The following is a 9747-nucleotide window of genomic DNA, read 5'->3' on the forward strand; positions in this document are numbered from 1 at the left end:
TCTGAGGATGCCGAGGATTCCAGGTAAGGTGCGATGTTGAGGAACTCGGGAAACTCGGAGGTTCTTCTGTCGCGCCAGGAGGCCGACTTCATCCTGATTTGGAGGACGTGAGGAGGACGCTCCATGACGGTCTTCTCGGTGAAGTTTCTCTTACCTTGGCATTCGTCGCACGTTCGCTGCACGTCGCAGTCCTTTTCAACGGCCATTTCAGCGAGTTTATCATTCACACTTCCTCCTTTGATCAAATACAACTGCTCGGTCTTTGAAACCCGAAGTTCGTGGCCGCAGTTCTTGCAGCGGTAAACCTCAGCCATTTTGGTGTGGAATATTTCCCTCAGCACGCTGTTTTTGTTCTTGTCTTCGAGCTTGTGATCGAGGTGCATGAAAAATTCCTCAGAGTCGCTCATCTGGTCGACTCTCAATTGCGTGGTGTGCTTCATGACGGCGTTGAGAAATTTTCCTGATGCGATGTCAGTGTTGTTCGTTTGACACTCTTCCAAGTGTTCAACGTACTCCTTTATCAAGCAATGGTAACACTCTTCATCAGCGTTGTCTGATTCAGATCGTTTTTCATTTTTAAATTCCCGATTTTCATTACCACCTTCGTAATTATTTTGTTTCTCATCTAAGGTTGTCTCTCTTGTACTCACTTTATCCAGTTGGTAGTCTTTTTCTACATTACCGTCTGTTTTTACATTACAGTCCTTATTTTTTACACACATTTTATCTTTCAACCAATATTGTTTTATCTCTTGACTATCTACCTTATCTTTATAAGATAACTTAATTTTTCTATTTTCTACTTCATCAGAACCTACATCATTGGTTAGGCCAAAATCGCTAAGAACTTCAACATCACAGCTTTTTGGTGAAATTTCTACTTCTTGTTTGTTTCTAGCACATCGCACTTTCTCACACGAGTAGTTTGTGAAATGGTTGACGAAAGCAGGAGTGTGATTCAACAACTGCAAAACGCAGTTGGCAAAACACGTGACTTCTAAATTGGGAATTCCCGGAAGTTGAGAACACCCTTCGAGATAACCTGGCCATTCAGAGTTCAGTTTGATAGTACTCATTTTATTTTTTTCTTTATAATATACTTTCTAAAAGTATTTGTGTGTTAACTTTATATAAATTTTAAGAGTTCAATTATTAATATATGCTTAAAATCGAATACAAATAAAGATTCTCTAACATTATCTGAAACTCTTACTAACTTTTAAATAAATAAACCTAAGCCTGTTTTAAACTTACTCTTTCTATTTTAACCTTTTACAATACTATTAAACTTAGATATTTAAAAATAGCAGATTTAAAAAATTATTGTTTAAAAGAAGACACAATTTACCTGTAACTTGGTATATGTAAATAAAAAAATCAACTTTTATTCAGGCTATATTTTTCTGTCCAAAAACCTGTATTTTATCAATTCTAGTTATGCCATCTGGAGCGAGGCCATAAAAAGGGTTTTCTAAACAAAGCTTGATATTGTTTATTGAACGACAAAAGCGCTAAAAAAATTTGGTCCAAAGAATTGGTGCACGAAAAAACCTTTCGGTTATTGAGTCATACACCAGAACAGTTTAACGTCATGTCCAGGACATAATAAGACTTAAAATAATATATGAACCAACACTAAAATAACATCCCTAAATAGTACTTTGATGTAAAGTTACTCGATTTATTTCTCAGAGTTTTTAAGAAAAAATAAATAAATTAGGCTTAGTTAACAGTTGATATTTTATTTGTGAAAAAAGTTCCAAATAAAAAATATTGCTTTTGCACTTTTTTTACGAGTATACTAAAAATAGAACTAATTGAGACAAACTTAAAAATGTATAGTACTATTGTTTCAAATAATAAAGACATTAATCATATTAAGTCTTGTATACGAATTTGCTATGATTTTACAATTAATAACTAAACTTAAAGTATTATTATGCATATTTATACTTAAAAGAAAAATGCTAAGTAAAAAATACGTAATATCAAAATATTTTGTTCCTTTAACTATAATAAATCTTTTATTATCTAAAAGCTTAGAATACTTAAGATAAGTAAAATTACTTCATTTTTTATGATGTATATAGAAGTTTTAACTTACAAATCAAATTATTTTATAAAAATGTGATGTTAATGTTTAATTTTTTATAGCACATGTAATTTATAGCTCCATAAAAACTAAATCTCGAACACTTAAGTTAATTTTACATTAGTCGGGTAAAAGTCAAAAGTATAATACCAAGATTTAGTTAAGGTAAAAAGGAAATGTGTAAAAAATGTTGAACTTTTTTTAATAATTAAATGTTTTACTTAACATTTTAAAAACTACTTACGACCTTTTAATACCATTTAAATTTGAGCCTCTATAACAGTAAGCACAACTATCATAACTCAAAACTTAACATGTTTAGTGCGTTGGGTTTCAGTTAAAAAAAACATACTTTCTTTGTGTAAGTAGAGTCTTTGCTTGACAATCATAAATAACAACGTATTTGTTTATTAATTGTCATTTTAAGTTAAAGGCAAATGTTAAAAATTAAACTTCAATTAAAGTTAATTCATTCACTTAGAGCATTCGGGTAGGTATTTAAATTCGGCTAGGTTGCAAATAATTTGTTGTTGCAAATCATTGGATAGTTTATAATTTAGATAAGTATCTGAAAACTTGTAACAGTTTTACTGGATTATTTCTTTTTTTTTAAGTCAATGCTCCTTATACTAATGATCCAGTTTTTAGGTAAATCTGGTCAAACTACGCTGGTTCTATAAGTCAGGTAGTATCTAAATAAATTTTATACTCAATAAAGTTGGCTACTACTATAAAGATAAAAAGACAACTTTTACAAAAAGTGTTTTCATTTTTAATATATTTGAATATTACAGTTAGTCTTAGAATACAATACTAATGGTAGTTTAAGTCAGTGCTTCTGAACCTTTTTCTGGTGGAGGAACCCTTTACCAAAGTTCAACTTTTCCGCGGAACCCCTAATTTTACATAAAATGTTTAATTAAATAAATGTTCTTTTTTAAATTTTGAAAGGCTTCGCGGAACCCCATTTCAGAAGCACTGGTTTAATTGATATCTCAAGTTCTAAAATATAGTAAAGTTATAGATTATAAAAAATGTATAATTTAGGTATATGTCTTTTATCTAAAAAAGCTGTTCTCAAGAAAATTTAAGCTTAAAGTAAGTTAATAACTACAATAATCTAGTTTAACACTAATATAACTACATAATAAAGTAAAACTACAAAATCTAATGTATGAATTTACTATATTATGCATAAAAATGTAGTTAACATAATTTTAAGCTCTAATGTTTAATAAAATGTAATTTATTGTTAATAACTTAAGTTCCAATGCTTTATTTTTAGACAAGAACTTTATTCAATTCTACCATGTAGCAAGTGTTTTCTATGAATATAAGTTGTGCTAGTTAGTTTCGTTTAAATTGTATCGATGTTGAAATAAATGCTAAATTTATCAATTTTTCGATTAAAACTTTTAAGTTAGATAATTAACTAAATTTTGATATATATATTCTAAGAAAATCAAAATATTTTTTATTTGAGCAGTAAAAAGATGAAATTCTATAGAAAGTTAAATATTATCATATTGAATCAAGTATTCGGTATTGCATTATAAATGGCAATGGTGAAATTTCATAGAGTATAAAGATAAACTAGTAAATGTTATACTAATTAGTAGTACTTACAATAAATAAAATATTTATGAAAGCAAATGTTATAACTTTCTAATTACTGCATCATTAGTGTCGAAGAAAAACTAAACTTTACTTACAACACCTCTTAAGAATCTATATTTTACAGTCTACTTTACTTTACTTATTTCATTTAAAAAAACTCTTATATTTCCACCTCAGGTTTTTTAAGTTTTGAGTATGTAGTGTAAAGTTTACCTAAAAAGTACTAGCTTTACAGTTAAGCAATATTTTAGATATTAAAAGTGTTGTTAAAAATTAAAAGAAAATTGTGATAGCAAATTTTAAACATTAAAAACAAAAAATAATTCAATAAGGTAGTTTTCAATTGATTGTTTGAACAATACAAGTATTTAATAAGTACAAACATTCAAGTTTTACTTTGAAGATAAATAATTAAATAAATTTAATACAATATTTTAAATTTAAAGTCCAACATTGTGACATTTACAAATAAAAATTAATTAATTAGTACTGCATATATTAAAGATTTTATTTTTGTTTTCAGGCTTGCCAAATGCTTTTGGCAAATTTTCTGCAGGTGTTCAAAATTTCCTCCAGGTTTTTAAAAGTACACATTTTAGGGTCTATTTTTAGTTTAAAGTTAGGTTTAAGGTAAGAAACTGTGTTAAATTGTATGCAAACATTAAATGATACTGTAAAGCTACTGTAAATGTGTTTTTTAATAAAAAATATTTTGATGATGACAATTTTTTTTATCTATATGAGAATCGAAATGTTACTACTGTAAGTTTTAAAATTGTTAAAACTTACAGGATTTTTCAAACTTTCTTAAATTCCAGGTGTTTGACAACCCTGCGTTTTGCATGCATACACATGTTTTATAGGTCTTTGAAACATTTTAATAAGTACATGTTTTTAATGATAGCTAAATTAATTTAAAAGATCTGGACTTAAAAACAAGCAGTAAGATAAATAAAATTCAAAATGCTAGTATGATTTAAAATATAAACTTCAAAAATGTAGTCTTAAATGTGGGGCATTCATATTAAATCATAGACTATTACAAGTGGACATTTTTATTTATGAGATGTTTCATATACACATATTGAAACTTATATTGTGTGATTTGTACTGTATATAGTTATTTTATGTATGTTACATAAAATTCAAAACTTTTAAAAATTCAAAAAAAAGTTTTTTGAAATAAAAAAATGCTGAAAAAGTGCGAGCAGAGTACTATACATTTTAAACACATAATGTTCAAGCTACAACTTTTCTTACTGCAGTATGGTTAAACTATACACGCTTATTTAATTGTGCTTATTATGTTTTATAAAGCAAAAAATTATTGAGAAAAGAAAACAAAGTTACACAAAACAAAAAAGTATCATTTGAAAAAGCTTCACAAAACAGTTGCTTGTTTCAAGGAATCAGAAATTTTGACAAATACATTATAACAAAATAAGTTTTAATAATAAACATATGGTTCAATGAACAAAAAAAAAAAATTGAAATTAGTTTTGATTAAAACATTGTAATTTGTTTTTATTGAATAAAAGTATTAAAACTTTCAATCAAGCGGTCAGCAAACTTTAAGCCACGAAATTATTTTAGTATAAAAACAAAAATGGCAAAATATTTAAAAATGTTCTTTCAAGTTAGTTGTGTGTAAATATAATTGTTGATTTTATAAGATTTTCAATTAAACATTGATTTTAATCAGTTTTTTTTATTTTTTATTGTCCAATTTTTCATAACTATGATGTCACATAAGGATTTTTTTTCTTACAAACCCATTCCACTACTTAGAAAAGGCTGCCGACCCTGATTTAGTACTTTAACACTAATTCAGTAAATTTCTAAAACTTATCAACAAAAACAATGAGGTTTGTAAAAGAGAAATTATCGTAGCATGCTCACAAAGCTAAACACATATTTTGAGGTACAACATAGGCAGCTTTTTAATCAGAAAATTTCAAACAAATTAACGAGTAACTTTAATCATGCAAAGACTATACAGAACTATTGCGGTTGACTTAACTAAAACCAAAAATTTGTACAATTGAACTTAACTTGTAATTAGCTGTAACTTATCATTGCTTAATAAACATATAAAAAACTTAGTTTAAGTCAAAAAGAATGACACATATGGTTTGCAATTAGCTTTTAAGTTCTTAGACTAGAAAAAAATAAGCTTTTTGTTAAATGCACTAAACTACTTATTTAGTTTTGGCTTACTTGTGCTACTTTTTAAAACTTTTGTAACTTAATACTTTGGGCTATAGTTTGTTTGCCAGTTATTTTCTTGTAAATGAGTTGATACCTCAGGCGGTTGGTTATTCTGAACTTGCAATTGTCTTCTTTTCCACCTTCTAATCATGTATGCTCTGATTATAAAGAAAATAAGAATAATTACAAGGGGTACAACTGAAAACACCCAAGACAGTTCGCCCAAAGTTGGGCCTTTCTTTTCATTTGTTGGTCGAAAGCAAAGGAGGGATTCGTGACAGCATACTTGTTCATCATCACAAATGTAAGAATTATTTTTTTCTGCATTTTTACAACAGAATCCATATTCGCAGCAATCTTCATCTTTGTTTTCCTTCAAAAATTCACAGTTTTTTGTTATGGTTTTTGAGCAATGAGCATCATCTGCTGAAGTAGAATTGCTTTCAACTTTATGAATGCAGATTGCCAATATTTTAAGTATCATCAACATTGTTGTTATTTTTAGCAATTTCCAAACTCTAATCATTTTAGTTTATTCTTATTTCTTATACCTAAAACTATACTAAAATGTATATCTAATATAAGAAAATATAGCAATAGAATTATAAAGATTTTAAACACAAAACTTGTTTTTAATTTTATTTAAAATAGCTACAAGTGTTTTTTAGTGGCATTTTAATAACTATCTTACCAATGAAAAGCAATATTTTAAGAAAAACAACAGACTTGATTTGGCAACCTAACTTACAAAACCTTACTAATAAAAAAAATGCAATAATAGTAAAATTTATTCATGGTTGCCACAGATCAAGCTGAGAAAAATTTCCTGACTTTTTAACAATATTTTTAATTTCTAAATTAAACTATTAATTTAAACTTATTCTAAAATACATAATGTAACATATAAAGCTTTCAATCTAATTTGAATACAGGTTAAAACAACAGTTTTTTTTGCTGAATTCAATCATTAAACTACCATTTCATCACTTGAACCATCTGTGTATGATTGATGTATTTGCAATAAACAGCTTTATCAGCAAAATACTCCTATCATTACCTTATAAACACAGCTTGTCTAAAAAAAGACACACATTTTTAGCATTTCCTAGCATACATGTATCTAAATGAACAAAACGACATATAAGGAACTTTTACAATTAAAACCTTAAATTAATAACTAACTTTCACAACTAAAATCTTAAAACATTAACGAACTCTTACAGTTGAAACCTTGAAACAATAAAAAAAACATTTTTTTAGAATTTCCTAGCATAAATGTATCTATATAAACAAAACGACATATAAGGAACTATTACAATTAAAATCTTAAATTAATAACTAGCTTTCACAACTAAAACCTTAAAACAATTAAGAACTTTTAAAAGTAAACTTTAGTCAGACTTAGTATAAAAGTTGTAAAACAACCTAGAAGGTAAAACTATCTTATAATAAAAAATATTTAATTAAAACATGTTTTACTTATATAAATTGTTAACTTAGTTTAATAAAATACTACCCAAACTATTTTATACAAAATCCTTAAACTAAAATCAATTAAAAAAGAAAATACTTAAGTAACTGTAAAAAATACATAAAAAAGTAAACTATATATCTGTTGTTTAAAATATTTTCTCTTATCATTTAGTATAAAGTTTGTAACAAATAAAAATACTCTTATTTATTTTAAAAACTTAAGTTTTTCTACAAAAAAATACAAATAATAAGTAAACTTAATCTTTGCATATACCTCTCAAATAACTTATTTTATAAATTTAAACAACTTTGAAAAAATTATAAAGAGGCAAAGTATGCACATCAGTTTGTTACATAAAATACTAAATTAACTGCTTAATTATAAAGAACTCAATTATTTACTTTAACGAAAAACACTTTGATTCTAAAATTATGATAGATAAACTTTTGTGTATTTATCACAGTTTCACTATGGAAGTTTTCTTGCTACAGATCATCAATACTAAAAAGCTTACAAAATCCGCTTGTTCAAGATTCCAAATCGATGAAAACAAAAACCAAAAAAACATTCAACCGCGAGGGAAATGAGTCAAGGAAGTTATTGAAAAGTTAGTAAAAGTAGCATAAGAAAGTCTAGAATAATGCAAGCATTAAGACCCGTGTTAAATATTCCACACTTCATATAACCAACTGAGTATTTTGAAAACTTTTTAAAACTTTTGCGATTTCGTACTTTGAAAATGTCAACTATTACACACTTAATCTACTAATTCCGTTTGTTTCAGGCTATTATAATGAAAGATCATTATTGAATGTATCATTATTATATGACTGCAAAAACAGATCTAGTAATACTGTTTCCATTGTTAATACTACTTTCAAATTTTAACTTTACCTTAATTTGGTTGCTATTTACTTATTTAGAACTCAACTCAATCATTGTGTAACAAATGTTTAAAAGTAGTGATCTAAATCTTGTTATATACACATTTATAAAAAGCTAAACAATTAAATCTTAATAAAAAATAAATAAAACAAACCTCTTTAAAGTCGGTTTCATTTTTAGTAGTTTTACTTCCATTAACTTTTAAAAAGTTTAAAGAACCAATGCAGCATGCAAGAAGTATGTGACCCTCATGTTGTGAATATCCAGCTGAAACTGTGATAGTTCAAATTTAGTTATCAAACTAATAACGTGATGTTGATCTTTCAAAAAAAATATCGAACTGTGTGTTGTCAATTGTGAGCTATTGTGTTTAAACAGAAAACACAAAAATCAAGAGTTTTTTTATTAAAATGTTAGTCAAGTTTAACGATCATATAAATTACCGAAAACATTATAAACTATAAGGAAAATGTAAAGATTTTATCTAATCTTCTAAAGTTTTATAACTTCAATTTGCCATCACTCAACGTAAGATTTCATATGTTTAAAAATATATTTTTTGAATTAGTAATGTCGAAAGCAAAAAATAATTTAACATTAACGTTTTCCAAATTGTTCTATAAAAAATGTATAGATGCTAAACTGTTTAAAGTATACGGTTAAAAAGATTAATAAAGTTTTTTTTTACTATTACTTTTCTAGACTAATTTTTGAATTCCAAAATTTTTTTAAAGTTTAAGCAACAATGTTTTTTTACGATGAAAACAAACTTATCTTAAAAAATATAGCTTAAGAATTGTTTTTAGTCTTTATTTAAGACATAAATTAATATTAAAAAATGTACACCTTTAACTATTTAAATAGGTTACGGTAAAGCTCTTAGTTTATTAGAAAAAAAAAACTTACTTTTTAACAGGTAACTAAACAAAAAATAATAATGTGGTATTTTAACGTTTATAATAAAAAATCTCTAAACAAACAAAACTAAGATTGGAAAAACTATGAACGTTTTTAAAGTATAGACGCTTTTAGCTTTTAAATATGATAGGACTTTTTTTTTACAGTTTGTTTTATTGAATCAATGAATAAAATAGGTACAAGTAAATCTTTTTTTTTATAAGAAATCCTATTCGTAACATTTGAAAACTTTTTTCTTAGCCATTAAAAGAACATGAAGTAATTTTTTTAACTACTTTTCTTAAGTGAACGATGAATACGTGCTTATTTCTTTAAAGTTTTAATACAAACTTTGTAAGTAAATAAAGCTAGGTAAGCACATGTTTATTTGAGTGTAAACTACCGTTTTTTGAAAAGAAAATACTCACGTGAATTTACAGGAAGTCAATTGCAATCTTGAGATAAAAATGAAAAAGATGAAAAATCTAGATAAGTTGTAAAAAATTGCTTTTAAAATACTAATGTCTAGCTGTTAACTTTATCTATTATAGTTTTAAAAATCAAGGAGCTTTAT

The sequence above is a fragment of the Thalia democratica genome, chromosome 7 (genome assembly GCF_965202585.1).
Source record: "Thalia democratica chromosome 7, ktThaDemo2.hap1.1, whole genome shotgun sequence".
Classification (NCBI taxonomy): domain Eukaryota; kingdom Metazoa; phylum Chordata; class Thaliacea; order Salpida; family Salpidae; genus Thalia; species Thalia democratica.